The sequence below is a fragment of the Cherax quadricarinatus genome, chromosome 53, assembly GCF_038502225.1.
Source record: "Cherax quadricarinatus isolate ZL_2023a chromosome 53, ASM3850222v1, whole genome shotgun sequence".
NCBI classification, from domain to species: domain Eukaryota; kingdom Metazoa; phylum Arthropoda; class Malacostraca; order Decapoda; family Parastacidae; genus Cherax; species Cherax quadricarinatus.
The window spans coordinates 26,961,795-26,980,838 of NC_091344.1; the positions used below are offsets into that span (position 1 = coordinate 26,961,795).

The 19,044-nt window shown below is 37.3% G+C and overlaps 1 long non-coding RNA gene across 2 annotated transcripts in view; it reads left to right on the top strand.

The window, feature by feature from the left end:
* Positions 1-3,456: 3,456 nt before the first annotated feature.
* Positions 3,457-19,044, top strand: part of LOC138854240 (uncharacterized) — a 39,027-nt gene continuing 23,439 nt past the window's right edge. The window contains exons 1-2 of one of the 2 annotated variants that reach the window (XR_011393449.1): positions 3,457-3,604; positions 11,203-11,396. This is a non-coding gene — a long non-coding RNA (uncharacterized lncRNA). The remainder of the gene's footprint in view (positions 3,605-11,202; positions 11,397-19,044) is intronic. The other variant, XR_011393448.1, reaches the window with a different exon arrangement.

Consider the following 19,044-nt stretch of genomic DNA (forward strand, 5'->3'; position numbering starts at 1 on the left):
GAATGCAGGCGAGAAAGATACATGATAATATGCACTTGAAAAATCTTAGAGGGATTGGTACGAAACTTGCACACGAAAATCACTCCCTGTGAAAACAAAAGACTCAGCAGGAGATGCAACATTACCCCAATGAAAAGCAAGGGCGCCAGGAGTACACTGAGAGAATAAATAAGAAGTGTCCAGGGGCCCAAGATTGTTCAACTGCCTCCCAGTATACATAAGGGGGATTACCAATAGACCCCTGTCTGTCTTCAAGAAGATGGGATCAACTGCAGCAACACACCTAAAGCCAATAATAATCCAACAAAAAGCTGCAGTAAGAATAATCACTAAATCCCATCCCTGGCAACACACCCCCCCACTCTTCATAGATCTAAACTTACTCCCTGTTCAGTACATCCACACTTACTACTGTGCAATCTACATCTACAGGACCTTAAACTTCAATATCAACCTTGACCTAAAACGCTTTCTTGATAGTTGTGACAGAACCCACAGGCATAACACCAGACACAAACATCTCTACGACATTCCCCGTGTCCGACTAAACCTTTACAAAAATTCAATGTATGTCAAAGGCCCTAAAATCTGGAACACCCTACCTGAGAACTCTAGAACTGCGGACACATTCATCACCTTCAAAACTACCATTAGAAAACATCTTATCTCCCTGATACACCCCATCAACTAACTACACGAATACCACCTGGTGGTTCACACACTCACTCACCCATTTAACCATAAACAGAAATATTAATCTCAATCTTAAAATAATGAATCCTGTGATACTCCAATACTGAAACTATGTACTGTGCCAAAACAAAAACATTCACATTGCTAAACTCACAAACTAGTATTTAGTCACTTAGCCATAATACCAACTTACCTCATAATTTGTAATATTTTAAAATAAAAAATTAAACTAAGTCTGCCCGAAATGCCTAGCCATGCTAGGCGTTCAAGTGGTACACTCTGTAATCATTATTTAACTACATGTAAACCACACAACAACAAATTCTGTAAATTCAACCTTGAAATCTTTATAGAGAATAAACTTTGAATTGAAATGAATTGAATTGAAAAAGAAGGCGCTGGACAGGCACCTAAAGTCAGTACCTGACCAGCCAGGCTTTGGTTCGTACATCAGTTTGCGTGTCCCCAGCAGTAACAGCCCGGTTGATCAGACCCTGATCCACCACGAGGCCTGGTCTCAGACCAGGCCGTGGGGGCGTTGACCCCTGAAACCCTGTCCAGTTATAATCCCGGCCACCATATTAGACACAAGCAATGTAAAAAGAGAGCAAATGAGAGAGTGGGTGAGATGTTGTCAACAAATTTTGTTGAAAATAAGAAAAAGTTTTGGAGTGAGATTAACAAGTTAAGAAAGCCTAGAGAACAAATGGATTTGTCAGTTAAAAATAGGAGAGGAGAGTTATTAAATGGAGAGTTAAAGGTATTGGGAAGATGGAGGGAATATTTTGAGGAATTGTTAAATGTTGATGAAGATAGGGAAGCTGTGATTTCGTGTATAGGACAAGGAGGAATAACATCTTGTAGGAGTGAGGAAGAGCCAGTTGTGAGTGTGGGGGAAGTTCGTGAGGCAGTAGGTAAAATGAAAGGGGGTAAGGCAGCCGGGATTGATGGGATAAAGATAGAAATGTTAAAAGCAGGTGGGGATATAGTTTTGGAGTGGTTGGTGCAATTATTTAATAAATGTATGGAAGAGGGTAAGGTACCTAGGGATTGGCAGAGAGCATGCATAGTTCCTTTGTATAAAGGCAAAGGGGATAAAAGAGAGTGCAAAAATTATAGGGGGATAAGTCTGCTGAGTATACCTGGTAAAGTGTATGGTAGAGTTATTATTGAAAGAATTAAGAGTAAGACTGAGAATAGGATAGCAGATGAACAAGGAGGCTTTAGGAAAGGTAGGGGGTGTGTGGACCAGGTGTTTACAGTGAAACATATAAGTGAACAGTATTTAGATAAGGCTAAAGAGGTCTTTGTGGCATTTATGGATTTGGAAAAGGCGTATGACAGGGTGGATAGGGGGGCAATGTGGCAGATGTTGCAAGTGTATGGTGTAGGAGGTAGGTTACTGAAAGCAGTGAAGAGTTTTTACGAGGATAGTGAGGCTCAAGTTAGAGTATGTAGGAAAGAGGGAAATTATTTCCCAGTAAAAGTAGGCCTTAGACAAGGATGTGTGATGTCACCGTGGTTGTTTAATATATTTATAGATGGGGTTGTAAGAGAAGTAAATGCGAGGGTCTTGGCAAGAGGAGTGGAGTTAAAAGATAAAGAATCACACACAAAGTGGGAGTTGTCACAGCTGCTCTTTGCTGATGACACTGTGCTCTTGGGAGATTCTGAAGAGAAGTTGCAGAGATTGGTGGATGAATTTGGAAGGGTGTGCAAAAGAAGAAAATTAAAGGTGAATACAGGAAAGAGTAAGGTTATGAGGATAACAAAAAGATTAGGTGATGAAAGATTGAATATCAGATTGGAGGGAGAGAGTATGGAGGAGGTGAATGTATTCAGATATTTGGGAGTGGACGTGTCAGCGGATGGGTCTATGAAAGATGAGGTGAATCATAGAATTGATGAGGGGAAAAGAGTGAGTGGTGCACTTAGGAGTCTGTGGAGACAAAGAACTTTGTCCTTGGAGGCAAAGAGGGGAATGTATGAGAGTATAGTTTTACCAACGCTTTTATATGGGTGTGAAGCATGGGTGATGAATGTTGCAGCGAGGAGAAGGCTGGAAGCAGTGGAGATGTCATGTCTGAGGGCAATGTGCGGTGTGAATATAATGCAGAGAATTCGTAGTTTGGAAGTTAGGAGGAGGTGCGGGATTACCAAAACTGTTGTCCAGAGGGCTGAGGAAGGGTTGTTGAGGTGGTTCGGACATGTAGAGAGAATGGAGCGAAACAGAATGACTTCAAGAGTGTATCAGTCTGTAGTGGAAGGAAGGCGGGGTAGGGGTCGGCCTAGGAAAGGTTGGAGAGAGGGGGTAAAGGAGGTTTTGTGTGTGAGGGGCTTGGACTTCCAGCAGGCATGCGTGAGCGTGTTTGATAGGAGTGAATGGAGACAAATGGTTTTTAATACTTGACGTGCTGTTGGAGTGTGAGCAAAGTAACATTTATGAAGGGATTCAGGGAAACCGGCAGGCCGGACTTGAGTCCTGGAGATGGGAAGTACAGTGCCTGCACTCTAAAGGAGGGGTGTTAATGTTGCAGTTTAAAAACTGTAGTGTAAAGCACCCTTCTGGCAAGACAGTGATGGAGTGAATGATGGTGAAAGTTTTTCTTTTTCGGGCCACCCTGCCTTGGTGGGAATCGGCCAGAGTGATAATAAAAAAAAAATTATACAAAATGCAGCAGATTCTCAATGTGTGTTTAAGTGTAGGATTTACTGTACCTTGAAGGCAGTGTCCTTCACTACTCTGTTAGAATTTTAACTCAGATTCCTGAGGTGTCCTCTAGATGGCGTGTGAGGCAGCATCCAAGGACACTGCTGGTGGGTTCTCTGCTCTCCGTCAGCTGATGTCAACAATCACTACGTCGTCTTCCTCAGCTCTACTTCCTGGCTAATATTTCTCTAATGGACGAATGTAACAGCACAGTGAATCTCATCTTCATTATTATAGTATAGTGTTATACAACAATGTTTTAATGTACTAAGTTGATCGTTGTTCAGTGACATCTAGCAGTGTTTAGTGACATTGTTCCGTGTGATACTGTCTCAGTGTTGTTCACACACTTGTATACTGTCTCAGTGTTGTTCACAAACTTGTATACTGTCTCAGTGTTGTTCACAAACTTGTATACTGTCTCAGTGTTGTTCACAAACTTGTATACTGTCTCAGTGTTGTTCACATACACTTGTATACTGTGTCAGTGTTGTTCACATACACTTGTATACTGTCTCAGTGTTGTTCACATACAATTGTATACTGTCTCAGTGTTGTTCACATACACTTGTATACTGTCTCAGTGTTGTTCACATACACTTGTATACTGTGTCAGTGTTGTTCACACACTTGTATACTGTCTCAGTGTTGTTCACACACTTGTATACTGTCTCAGTGTTGTTCACACACTTGTATACTGTCTCAGTGTTGTTCACAAACACTTGTGTTCTGTCTCGGTGTTGTTCACAAACACTTGTATTCTGTCTCAGTGTTGTTCACACACAGTTGTATTCTGTCTCAGTGTTTTTCACACGCACTTGTGTTCTGTCTCGGTGTTGTTCACACACACTTGTATTCTGTCTCAGTGTTGTTCACAAACACTTGTATTCTGTCTCTGTGTTGCTCACACACTTGTATACTGTCTCAGTGTTGTTCACACACTTGTATACTGTCTCAGCGTTGTTCACACACTTGTATTCCGTCTCAGTGTTGTTCACACACTTGTATACTGTCTCAGTGTTGTTCACAAACACTTGTATTCTGTCTCAGTGTTGTTCACACACTTGTATACTGTCTCAGTGTTGTTCACACACTTGTATACTGTCTCAGTGTTGTTCCCACACTTGTATTCTGTCTCAGTGTTGTTCACACACTTGTATACTGTCTCAGTGTTGTTCACAAACACTTGTATTTTGTCTCAGTGTTGTTCACACACTTGTATACTGTCTCAGTGTTGTTCACACAAACTTGTATTCTGTCTCAGTGTTGTTCACACACTTGTATACTGTCTCAGTGTTGTTCACAAACACTTGTATTCTGTCTCAGTGCTGTTCACACACTTGTATACTGTCTCAGTGTTGTTCACACACACTTGTATACGTCTTAGTGTTGTTCACACACACTTATATACGGTCTCAGTGTTGTTTACAACCACCTGTATACTGTATCAGTGTTGTTCACAGAGTCTTGTATTCTGTCTAAGTGTTATTCACACACACTTGTATACTGTCTCAGTGTTGTTCACAAACACTTGCATACCGTCTCAGTGTTGTTCACAAACACTTGTGTACTGTCTCAGTGTTGTTCACAAACACTTGTATACCGTCTCAGTGTTGTTCACAAACACTAGTATACTGTCTCAGTGTTGTTCACAAACACTTGTATACTGTCTCAGTGTTGTTCACACACACTTGTATACCGTCTCAGTGTTGTTCACAAACACTTGTATACTGTCTCAGTGTTGTTCACACACACTTTTATACCGTCTCAGTGTTGTTCACAAACACTAGTATACTGTCTCAGTATTGTTCACAAACACTTGTATACTGTCTCAGTGTTGTTCACAAACACTTGTATACTCTCTCAGTGTTGTTCACAAACACTTGTATACTGTCTCAGTGTTGTTCACACACACTTGTATACCGTCTCAGTGTTGTTCACAAACACTTGTATACTGTCTCAGTATTGTTCACAAACACTTGTATACTCTCTCAGTGTTGTTCACACACACTTGTATACCGTCTCAGTGTTGTTCACAAACACTTGTATACTGTCTCAGTGTTGTTCACAAACACTTGTATACTGTTTCAGTGTTGTTCACAAACACTTGTATACTGTGTCAGTGTTGTTCACAAACATTTGTATACTGTCTCAGTGTTGTTCACAAACACTTGTATACTGTCTCAGTGTTGTTCACAAACACTTGTATACTGTCTCAGTGTTGTTCACAAACACTTGTATACTGTCTCAGTGTTGTTCACAAACACTTGTATACTGTCTCAGTGTTGTTCACAATCACTTGTATACTGTCTCAGTGTTGTTCACAAACACTTGTATACTGTCTCAGTGTTGTTCACACACACTTGTATACCCTCTCAGTGTTGTTCACAAACACTTGTATACCGTCTCAGTGTTGTTCACAAACACTTGTATACCATCTCAGTGTTGTTCACAAACAATTGTATACTGTCTCAGTGTTGTTCACAAACGCTTGTATACTGTCTCAGTGTTGTTCACAAACACTTGTATACTGTCTCAGTGTTGTTCACAAACACTTGTATACTGTCTCAGTGTTGTTCACAAACACTTGTATACCGTCTCAGTGTTGTTCACAAACACTTGTGTTCTGTCTCGGTGTTGTTCACAAACACTTGTATTCTGTCTGAGTGTTGTTCACACACAGTTGTATTCTGTCTCAGTGTTTTTCACACGCACTTGTGTTCTGTCTCGGTGTTGTTCACACACTTGTTTACTGTCTCAGTGTTGTTCACACACACTTGTATTCTGTCTCAGTGTTGTTCACAAACACTTGTATTCTGTCTCTGTGTTGCTCATACACTTGTATACTGTCTCAGTGTTGTTCACACACTTGTATACTGTCTCAGCGTTGTTCACACACTTGTATTCCGTCTCAGTGTTGTTCACACACTTGTATACTGTCTCAGTGTTGTTCACAAACACTTGTATTCTGTCTCAGTGTTGTTCACACACTTGTATACTGTCTCAGTGTTGTTCACACACTTGTATACTGTCTCAGTGTTGTTCCCACACTTGTATTCTGTCTCAGTGTTGTTCACACACTTGTATACTGTCTCAGTGTTGTTCACAAACACTTGTATTCTGTCTCAGTGTTGTTCACACACTTGTATACTGTCTCAGTGTTGTTCACACACACTTGTATTCTGTCTCAGTGTTGTTCACACACTTGTATACTGTCTCAGTGTTGTTCACAAACACTTGTATTCTGTCTCAGTGCTGTTCACACACTTGTATACTGTCTCAGTGTTGTTCACACACACTTGTATACGTCTTAGTGTTGTTCACACACACTTATATACGGTCTCAGTGTTGTTTACAACCACCTGTATACTGTATCAGTGTTGTTCACAGAGTCTTGTATTCTGTCTAAGTGTTATTCACACACACTTGTATACTGTCTCAGTGTTGTTCACAAACACTTGCATACCGTCTCAGTGTTGTTCACAAACACTTGTGTACTGTCTCAGTGTTGCTCACAAACACTTGTATACCGTCTCAGTGTTGTTCACAAACACTAGTATACTGTCTCAGTGTCGTTCACAAACACTTGTATACTGTCTCAGTGTTGTTCACACACACTTGTATACCGTCTCAGTGTTGTTCACAAACACTTGTATACTGTCTCAGTGTTGTTCACACACACTTTTATACCGTCTCAGTGTTGTTCACAAACACTAGTATACTGTCTCAGTATTGTTCACAAACACTTGTATACTGTCTCAGTGTTGTTCACAAACACTTGTATACTGTCTCAATGTTGTTCACACACACTTGTATACCGTCTCAGTGTTGTTCACAAACACTTGTATACTCTCTCAGTGTTGTTCACAAACACTTGTATACTGTCTCAGTGTTGTTCACAAACACTTGTATACTGTCTCAGTGTTGTTCACAAACACTTGTATACTGTCTCAGTATTGTTCACAAACACTTGTATACTCTCTCAGTGTTGTTCACAAACACTTGTATACTGTCTCAGTGTTGTTCACAAACACTTGTATACTGTCTCAGTGTTGTTCACAAACACTTGTATACTGTCTCAGTGTTGTTCACAAACGCTTGTATACTGTCTCAGTGTTGTTCACAATCACTTGTATACTGTCTCAGTGTTGTTCACAAACACTTGTATACTGTCTCAGTGTTGTTCACACACACTTGTATACCCTCTCAGTGTTGTTCACAAACACTTGTATACCGTCTCAGTGTTGTTCACAAACACTTGTATACCATCTCAGTGTTGTTCACAAACAATTGTATACTGTCTCAGTGTTGTTCACAAACACTTGTATACTGTCTCAGTGTTGTTCACAAACACTTGTATACTGTCTCAGTGTTGTTCACAAACACTTGTATACTGTCTCAGTGTTGTTCACAAACACTTGTATACCGTCTCAGTGTTGTTCACAAACACTTGTGTACTGTCTCAGTGTTGTTCACAAACACTTGTATACTGTCTCAGTGTTGTTCACAAACACTTGCATACCGTCTCAGTGTTGTTCACAAACACTTGTATACTGTCTCAGTGTTGTTCACAAACACTTGTATTCTGTCTCAGTGTTGTTCACACACACGTGTATACCGTCTCAGTGTTGTTCACGAACACTTATATACTGTCTCAGTGTTGTTCACAAACACTTGTATACTGTCTCAGTGTTGTTCACACACACTTGTATACCGTCTCAGTGTTGTTCTCAAACACTTGTATGCTGTCTCAGTATTGTTCACAAACACTTGTATACTGTCTCAGTGTTGTTCACAAACACTTGTATACTGTCTCAGTGTTGTTCACACACACTTGTATACCGTCTCAGTGTTGTTCACAAACACTTGTATACTGTCTCAGTATTGTTCACAAACACTTGTATACTCTCTCAGTGTTGTTCACACACACTTGTATACCGTCTCAGTGTTGTTCACAAACACTTGTATACTGTCTCAGTGTTGTTCACAAACACTTGTATACTGTGTCAGTGTTGTTCACAAACACTTGTATACTGTGTCAGTGTTGTTCACAAACACTTGTATACTGTCTCAGTGTTGTTCACAAACACTTGTATACTGTCTCAGTGTTGTTCACAAACACTTGTATACTGTCTCAGTGTTGTTCACAAACACTTGTATACTGTCTCAGTGTTGTTCACAAACACTTGTATACTGTCTCAGTGTTGTTCACAATCACTTGTATACTGTCTCAGTGTTGTTCACAAACACTTGTATACTGTCTCAGTGTTGTTCACAAACACTTGTATACCGTCTCAGAGTTGTTCACAAACACTTGTATACTGTCTCAGTGTTGTTCACAAACACTTGTATACTGTCTCAGTGTTGTTCACAAACACTTGTATACCGTCTCAGTGTTGTTCACAAACACTTGTATACCATCTCAGTGTTGTTCACAAACAATTGTATACTGTCTCAGTGTTGTTCACAAACACTTGTATACTGTCTCAGTGTTGTTCACAAACACTTGTATACAGTCTCAGTGTTCACAAACACTTGTATACTGTCTCAGTGTTGTTCACAAACACTTGTATACTGTCTCAGTGTTGTTCACAAACACTTGTATACTGTCTCAGTGTTGTTCACAAACACTTGTATACCGTCTCAGTGTTGTTCACAAACACTTGTATACTGTCTCAGTGTTGTTCACAAACAGTTGTATACCGTCTCAGTTTTGTTCACAAACACTTGTATACTGTCTCAGTGTTGTCCACACACACTTGCATGCCGTCTCAGTGTTGTTCACAAACACTTGTATACTGTCTCAGTGTTGTTCACAAACACTTGTATACTGTCTCAGTGTTGTTCACAAACACTTGTATACCGTCTCAGTGTTGTTCACAAACACTTGTATACTGTCTCAGTGATGTTCACAAACACTTGTATACCGTCTCAGTGTTGTTCACAAACCCTTGTATACTGTCTCAGTGTTGTTCACAAACACTTGTATACTGTCTCAGTGTTGTTCACAAACACTTGTATACTGTCTCAGTGTTGCTCACAAACACTTGTATACCGTCTCAGTATTGTTCACAAACACTTGTATACTGTCTCAGTGTTGTTCACAAACACTTGTATACCGTCTCAGTGTTGTTCACAAACACTTGTATACTGTCTCAGTGTTGTTCACAAACACTTATATACCGTCTCAGTGTTGTTCACAAACACTTGTATACTGTCTCAGTGTTGTTCACAAACACTTGTATACCGTCTCAGTGTTGTTCACAAACACTTGTATACTGTCTCAGTGTTCTTCACAAACACTTGTATACTGTCTCAGTGTTGTTCACAAACACTTGTATACCGTCTCAGTGTTTTTCACAAACACTTGTATACTGTCTCAGTGTTGTTCCCAAACACTTGTATACCGTCTCAGTGTTGTTCACAAACACTTGTATACTGTCTCAGTGTTGTTCACAAACACTTGTATACTGTCTCAGTGTTGTTCACAAACACTTGTATACTGTCTCAGTGTTGTTCACACACACTTGTATACTGTCTCAGTGTTGCTCACAAACACTTGTATACTGTCTCAGTGTTGTTCACACACACTTGTATACTGTCTCAGTGTTGTTCACAAACACTTGTATACTGTCTCAGTGTTGTTCACAAACACTTGTATACTGTCTCAGTGTTGTTCACAAACACTTGTATACTGTCTCAGTGTTGTTCACAAACACTTGTATACTGTCTCAGTGTTGTTCACAAACACTTGTATACTGTCTCAGTGTTGTTCACAAACACTTGTATACCGTCTCAGTGTTGTTCACAAACACTTGTATACTGTCTCAGTGTTGTTCACAAACACTTGTATACCGTCTCAGTGTTGTTCACAAACACTTGTATACTGTCTCAGTGTTGTTCACAAACACTTGTATACTGTCTCAGTGTTGTTCACAAACACTTGTATACTGTCTCAGTGTTGTTCACAAACACTTGTATACTGTCTCAGTGTTGTTCACAAACACTTGTATACCGTCTCAGTGTTGTTCACAAACACTTGTATACTGTCTCAGTGTTTTTCAAAAACACTTGTATACCGTCTCAGTGTTGTTCACGAACAGTTGTATACTGTCTCAGTGTTGTTCACAAACACTTGTATACTGTCTCAGTGTTGTTCACAAACACTTGTATACTGTCTCAGTGTTGTTCACAAACACTTGTATACCGTCTCAGTGTTGTTCACAAACACTTGTATACTGTCTCAGTGTTGTTCAAAAACACTTGTATACCGTCTCAGTGTTGTTCACGAACAGTTGTATACTGTCTCAGTGTTGTTCACAAACACTTGTATACTGTCTCAGTGTTGTTCACAAACACTTGTATACTGTCTCAGTGTTGTTCACAAACACTTGTATACTGTCTCAGTGTTGTTCACAAACACTTGTATACTGTCTCAGTGTTGTTCACAAACACTTGTATACTGCATTTATTAATATTCTATGACATTTGCATAATTCTATTTTCCTTTTCTGGATTTCTAAGCAGTAAGTTCACTACCAAAGTGTTCTCTTGTTTAGGTATCTAGTGTGAGTGAATATTAACGTAGTCGCTTCACTAGCTTTCAGAAATATTAGTGTTCATTTCAGAGAAGCTTATTATCAATTATTGGTACTAAATATAATATTTTTTATCAATTAATTTCTGTGCATTTACATTTATTGGAATTTTCATTTTTTTTCTAGTTTCACCTCATCTGTAAGATAAATTATATTGATATATATTTTACAGTACTTTGATCATTTTTTGTTACCTTCCAGACTTTTTGTGTTTACCTGCTCCATAGAAATACAAGTGTTGTTATTACCAGCTCAATACAAGTGTTGTTATTACCAGCTCAATACAAGTGTTATTACCAGCTCAATACAAGTGTTGTTATTACCAGCTCAATAGAAAACAGCCGCCAGTGTCTTCAAGGCCATTTAGTTAACTGAGGCTCATCTGATTTGTGAGTGTTCGTATTCTCAATTTAATTTGTTATTATATATATATATATATATATATATATATATATATATATATATATATATATATATATATATATATATATATATATATATATATATATATATATATATATATATATATATGCAAAACAACCACTGTGAAAGAGTAGTGAAATTCCAAGCGCTTTCGTGACTACTCACATTGTCAAAGAACTATAGTTCCTTGACAATGTGAGCAGTCACGAAAGCGCATGGAATTTCACTGCTCTTTCAGAGTGGTTGTTTTGCATATATATATATATATATATATATATATATATATATATATATATATATATATATATATATATATATATATATATATATATATATATATATGTATATATATATATATATATATATATATATGTCGTGCCGAATATGTAAAACTGGTCAATTAGCAAGAACTCATTTAAAATTAAGTCCTTTCTAAAATTTTCTCTTATGCGTTTAAAGATATATTTTTTTCATTAATGTTGATATACAAATTTATAATTTTGCACCAAAAGGAACTTAGAAAACTTACCTAACCTTATTATAGCAAGAACAATTTATTTTAGCCTAACCCAACTAAATATATTTTAGATTTGTTTACAATAATTTAATACTAAACAAACACAGTGAAATATATTTTTTTCGTTAGGTTCAGAATGAATTTGGCGAAATTATTGCATACACAAATTTTCACTTGTCCTATATGGCAAGATGAGCGTTGCTATTTAAACCAAGATCGCAAGTTCTGCCTATTCGGCACGACATATATGTATATATAGATATATATATATATATATATATATATATATATATATATATATATATATATATATATATATATATATATATATATATATGTATATATATATGTAAATATATATATATATATATATATATATATATATATATATATATATATATATATATATATATATATATATATATATATATATATATATATATATGTATATATATATATATATATATGTGTGTGTGTGTGTGTATGTATATATATACATATATCATGTGTATGTGTGTGTGATAATATCACAGTAAACATGTGATATGCAAATCAAAACCATTGTTAAAAATATTAAAATTCGAAGCACTTTCGTGATTTCTGATATTTTCAAGGACTGATAAAAATAACAGAACAGCAGAAGGCTTTTAAGGGTGAGATATGACGTGACGGTCACGTCCAACAATACTCCCGTTCCATTATGATGCTGATGGGATGGTCAACGACATGTCAAACATACATTAAATTCTTCCCTAATTTTATTAATTATCAAAGAAACTAATTTGTATAATCCTAAGCCAATATTCATATTAAAATGAAAATTACTTTTTACGTAGTTTGATTCGATTATATTTCTCTCAACCATAGACTTGCTTGCTACATTTTTCTCGGCCTTTTGAGCATCAATTTTCGGGTGAATTGTTAATTATTTTAATTTTTACTGTATGACGAGTTTTAAATACAACTTCGAATTTAAAAATTCTGAATTAGAGAAGGTATATAAAGGTTTTTCATGGTTAGGAAAAACCACAATGTTGTTGGTTTAATATGGTTGTTCTTTTTCTAAATGCAAAATGTATTTCTAACATTTTTAAAAGATTTATCGATTAAATTTTATAGGTATTGTTGATCATTCGCTATTTCATAAATCTTTAAAAAAATATCTATTATCTTTGGGCTGCAAATAACCTGGGCTCTAGAAAACATTTCCAGAATATTTTGAATTTACATTCATGGTTGCTTTAATAATTAAGACCTGAAAAACAGGCAACGAGTAATATTGCTCAAACTCATCAGTAAAGTTAATGAACGGTGCCAGACTATTTAATTCATGAAGTAAATTATATATATCTATATTCTCGGTCATTAAGCATAAAAAAACCTCAACATATCTGTAGCACTTAGCTTTATTGGGAAGAATTCTGTTAAGTAGTCTTGTCTCAAAGTATTCTTTGTACAAATTGTTGAGTATCAGTGAGAGAATAAATCATTCTTTTTTGTTTCTTATCCATGTTTTATGATCTTTGTGTACTGTGATGTAGAACAGATATCCAATATAGACTGACCTAACAAACATAGTTGATCTACATCACAGTATTTGTAACGCAGAGTTCATAGTTGATGAAATTTTCAAGATTTTATAAATAGCGAATGATCTACATTACTCCAAAAACTTTTATGGCAAATTGTTTAAAAATACTAGAAATACGTTTTGCAATTCGACTAAGGACTAACATATTCAATCTAGAATATGATGGTTCTCTCTCATCATGAAAACCTTTTTGATATACTTTCTTTAGTTAAAGACATAACTTTTATCCTTAATGTTCAGCATGCCTATATCAAAATTAGATCAAACAGAAATGATCCCAAATGAATGAATTGGACACTAAAACACATATTGGGAATTTATATCTGTATCAAAAAAGGAGACGTTAACATTTCTGACCAATACATTCATTTTAAAAAAGAGGTGAAAAAAAAGAGGATTACGAAAGCTAATCGCGACTATGAATTATTTAGAGGAACAAAGACAAATCCAAAATGATTCTTTCAAATGTATAGGACAAAGATCAGGGAAAAAATAGGACCGCTAAGAACTAGATGATGACAACTTAACGATAATGAGCAGGAAATGTGCTCTATTTTCAATAGTTATTTCATACCAGCTTCCACACAAGAAGACATAAATAACATCCCGGTAGTCAATAATTACTCAGGCTCAGAAGAAAATAATTTATGTAATATTACAGCCACAAGGAATGTAAGTGTGAACTTAGTCAGCCACTAACGTACTGTTTAATGTATTAACACAAACTGGTGTTGTGACGAAGAAGTGGAAGATGGCTATTGAAATTCTTATATTTTAAATCAGGAGGTAAGTCAGTTACATGGTTTACCGTCCAATACGACTGTTGTCTTCAAAGACAAATTATTAGAATCAATTACAGTCCGGCAGGTCGGACTTGAGTCCTGGAGGTGGGAATTACAGTGCTGCACTCTGAGGGACGGGTGTTAATGTTTCAGTTTTATAACTGTAGTGTAAACTCGGCTCTGGCAAGACAGTGATGGAGTCAATGATGAAAGTTTTTCTTTTTCGGGCCACCCTGCCTTGGTGGGCCACCCTGCCTTGGTGGGCCACCCTGCCTGGGTGGGCCACCCTGCCTTGGTGGGCCACCCTGCCTGGGTGGGCCACCCTGCCTGGGTGGGCCACCCTGCCTAGGTGGGCCACCCTGCCTGGGTGGGCCACCCTGCCTGGGTGGGAAATAACCGATGTGTCAAGAAAATACAATAATTTTTTTTTAGATGCCAGCTTAATGAGCATAATTAATGGTCTGAGTACGGATTTACAAGATGAAGTTCCTGCCTGATAAATATTCTAACATTCTTTAATAAAGTTTTTGATTCGGTGCACATCGATAAAAAAATTGACGTTGATCTGGGTTTCAGTAACTTCATCGTCCCGCACTCAGCTCGTGCACTCAACTCGTGCACTCAGCTCGCGCACTCAACTCGTGCACTCAGCTCGTGCACTCAGCTCGTGCACTGAGGTCCGGAGTTCGAATCTCCGGTACGGCTGGAAAAACATTAGGGACGTGTCTCCCTAAGACATCTGCTGTCCCAGTTCACCCATCAGAATAAAATAGGTACCTGGGTGTTAGTCGACTGGTGTGGGTCGCATCCTGGGACAATGCTGACCAAATTTGCCGGAAATGCTCAACATAACACTCGTCTTTCTACATAGTAACATGTCATCGTAGTCAGCTAGGACTGTACACCTTGTACATGTACTTGTAGAAATAGAGATATTGTTATTATTATTATTATTATTATTATTATTATTATTATTATTTTTTTATTATCACACTGGCCGATTCCCACCAAGGCAGGGTGGCCCGAAAAAGAAAAACTTTCACTACAGTTTTTAAACTGCAACATTAACACCCCTCCTTCAGAGTGCAGGCACTGTACTTCCCATCTCCAGGACTCAAGTCCGGCCTGCCGGTTTCCCTGAATCCCTACATAAATGTTACTTTGCTCACACTCCAACAGCACGTCAAGTATTAAAAACCATTTGTCTCCATTCACTCCTATCAAACACGCTCATGCATGCCTGCTGGAAGTCCAAGCCCCTCGCACACAAAACCTCCTTTACCCCCTCCCTCCAACCTTTCCTAGGCCGACCCCTACCCCGCCTTCCTTCCACTACAGACTGATACACTCTTGAAGTCATTCTGTTTCGCTCCATTCTCTCTACATGTCCGAACCACCTCAACAACCCTTCCTCAGCCCTCTGGACAACAGTTTTAGTAATCCCGCACCTCCTCCTAACTTCCAAACTACGAATTCTCTGCATTATATTCACACCACACATTGCCCTCAGACATGACATCTCCATTATTATTATTATTATTATTATTATTATTATTATTATTATTATTATTATTATTATTATTATTATTATTATTATTATTATTATTATTATTATTATCATCATCATAGAGTTCCTCACAAAAGACTGGTATATATGGTAAAGTTATAACACAGCCGGGACATGGCCGACTAATAGGAAGCCAAAAATTTGTATTTATGGGCTGAAGTCTAGATGGAGACAGTTCATTAGTGGTATTCCACAAAGATCAGTTCTGTACCAGTTAGTGTTCATAATTTACAGTAATGACCTTGATGAAGGAACTCACGAAATCGTAATGACACGATTGAAAACAAGCAATACCACGGGTGATTGAACTCGTGGCGAGTGAGTCATAAAACTCCAGGCCGTGGCATGGTCTGATGAAGGAATAACTAGTGACATGAGTAAATTCGATGTTGATACAAAAATAGCCCAAATCATAGATTCTGAGGAGGACATCAATGAACTTCAGGAGTATCTTGATACATTAATGTCATGGTTTGAAAACTGAAAGATACAGTTCAATGTGGACAAGTGTAAAGTTCTAACCTTCTAAACGAAACTAACCCTCATAGCTATAAACTAGATGATGTAGAGCTTGATTACACAGAATGTGAAAATACTTGGGGGTCATTGTAAGCAGAAATATAATGCCAACACAACAGTGCCTAAGTGTGCACGAAAAGGCTAACAGACTACTTTGATTTATATCAAGAAGTATAAGTAATACGAGTTCGAGAGTTGAACATTAAAATGGTATAAAATACCGACAGGTTGTTAGGTAAGACACATATGCAACAGTTAGGTATCTTTATTATGAAACGTTTCGCCTACACAGTAGGCTTCTTCAGTCAAGTACAGAAAAGTTGATAGAAGCAGAAGATACGAGTTCGAGAGTTATTGTACAGCTCTATACAACTCTAGTAAAGCTTAACTTAGATCATGCAGCTCAGCTTTGGTCGCCATATTACACAACGGATATAAATACACTTGAGAACATACAGAGAAGGAGGACAAAATTATTCCATTGTATAAGAAATCTCTCATATGAAGATATATTTTAGAACCTTGAAGCTTCACCTCTTGAGAGACCGAGAATAAGAGGAGATATCATTGAAGTATCTAAGTGGATGATGACAATAAACAAACACGATATAATGTACTAAGAAGAATACCGAATCTAGTAAACAACAGAAATGAGGTCGAGTCCTGGCCTGCCGCAGTTTGGTAAATAATATATATATATATATATATATATATATATATATATATATATATATATATATATATATATATATATATATATATATATATATATATATATATATATATTTATATATATATATATATATATATATATATATATATATATATATATATATATATATATATATATATATATATATATATATATATATATATATATAATCACTGTCTTGGCAAAGCGCCGAGATACAACAGTTTAGAAGCACATTTAAAGATACAGCATCTCCCTCCAAACTGTCAATTACCCAAACCCCTTCTTTAAAGTGCAGACATTGTACTTTTCACTTCCAATACTCAAGCCCGGCTATATAAAAATAACTGGTTTCTCTGAATCCCTTCACTAAATATTATTCTACTCACACTCCAACAGCTCGCTAAGTCCCAGAAACCATTCGTCACAATGCACTCCTATCTAACATGCTCATGCACGCTTGCAGGAAGTCCAATCCCCTCGCTCACAAAGCCTTCTTTACCCCCTCCCTCCAGCCTTTTCGAGGACGACCTTTACCCCGCTTTCCTTCCCCTACAGATTTATACTCTCTCTGTCATTCTACTTTGATCCATTCTCTCTAAGTGACAAAACCACATCAACAACCCCTCTTCTAACCTCTGACTAATACTTTTATTAACTCCACACCTTCACCCAATTTCCACACTCCGAATTATCTGCATAATATTTACACCACACATTGCCTTTAGACAGGACATCTCCACTGCCTCCAACCGTCTCCTCGTTGTAGCATTTACAACACAAGCTTCACACCCATATAAGAGTGTTGGTACCACTATGCTTTCATAGATTCCCTTGTTTGCTTCCAGAGATAAAGTTTTTTATCTCGACATATACCTCAATGCACCACTCACCTTTTTTCCTTCGTGAATTCTATGATTAACCTAATCTTTCATGAACCCATCTGGTGACACGTCAACTCCCAAATATCTGAAAACATTCAGTTCTTCCATACTCCCTCTCTCCAATGTGATATCCAATTTTTCTTTATCTAAATCATTTGATACCCTCATTAACTTACTCTTATCTATGTTCACTTTCAACTTTCTACCTTTACACACCCTCCAAAACTCGCCCAATAACCTTCGCAACTTTTCTTTAGAATCTCTCATAAGCACAGTATCATCAGCAAAATATAACTGTGTTAAGTCGCATTTTGTATTTAATTCTCCATAATTTAATCCCACCCCTCTCCCCAACACCCTAGCATTTACTTCTTTTACAACTCCATCTATAAATATATTAAACAACCATGGTGACATTACACATCTCTGTCTAAGACCTACTTTTACCGGGAAGTAGTCTCCCTCTCTTCTACACACCCTAACCTGAGCCTCACTATCCTCATAAAAACTCTTTACAGCATTCAGTAACTTACTACCTATTCCAAATCCTTGCAACATCTGCCACATTGCTCCCGTATCCACTCTATCATATGCCTTTTCTATATCCATAAATGCAATGAAAACTTCCCTACCTTTATCTAAATACTGCTCACATATATACTTCAATGTAAACACTTGCTCTATACATCTCCTACCCACTCTAAAACCTCCTTGCTCATCGACAATCCTACATTCTGTCTTACCTCTAATTCTTTCAATAATAACCCTACCATAAACTTTTCCTGGTATACTAAGTAAACTTGTTAACCTTTAATTTTTACAATCTCTTTTGTCCCCCTCTTTTCATAAAATATGTATTACTTATTACCTAACATCTTTCTACACATAGCTCAATTAAAGGCTCCCATTTTCATTTACCCCTGGCATCCAAAATTTACCTACTACTCCCTCAACAATATTTTTACTCACTTTAGCACTGAAATCCCCAACGACAAGTACTCTAACACTTGGTTCATAACTCCCCACGCACTCTTACTCTCATACTTGGTTCATAACTCCCCACGCACTC